Raw genomic sequence first — 734 nt, forward strand, 5'->3', positions numbered from 1 at the left:
ATATATATGGTGAAGGCACGTGGCCTGGTGGTTAAGGTGTTGCATGCACGATCGCTAGATCGTGGGATTCGATTTCAGGAGCAAGCGACGCGTTCTGTTGAGAAAACACTTCATTTCACGTAGCTCCAGTTCGCTCACCTGTAAATGGGTCACTCTGTGAAAGATTAGACTTCCGACCAGGGGAAATATTGACCTGTTCACTTAGCCAGCGGGATGGTAGCATACCAAAACTAAAACAGTATGAAACGGATAGTGACTAGCGATGTATAACATCCAATAGTCTGGTGTATATATATATATATCTATATAATATATATAGTTCTATATTCATATTTTTTCTGTATGTTTATATGTATATATATATATATATATATATATATATATACGTAATCTATATACTGTTGTGTGTATGAATACTTAAAATTATGACTTTGTGTGTTGTATGTATGTATGTGTGCGCGCGCGTGCGTATTTCTAAATAACTAATAGTTATTAATATAGGTCAGTGAACTCACCTTGCTATCATCTATCAAGTTTGGAGAGAGAAGGGAAGTTCTACAACAGGGAGGGATCACACACACGGACACACGCACACTCACACACTAGCATAGACACAGACATAAGCTCACACATATAGATACGCAGACAAGGAAAGAATTTATTTTCAGAAATAGGAAAGGATAATTAAACACACATACATATGAATATATATGTAAATATATGCATACATATAT

Source organism: Octopus bimaculoides, chromosome 21 (genome assembly GCF_001194135.2).
Source record: "Octopus bimaculoides isolate UCB-OBI-ISO-001 chromosome 21, ASM119413v2, whole genome shotgun sequence".
Classification (NCBI taxonomy): Eukaryota; Metazoa; Mollusca; class Cephalopoda; order Octopoda; family Octopodidae; genus Octopus; species Octopus bimaculoides.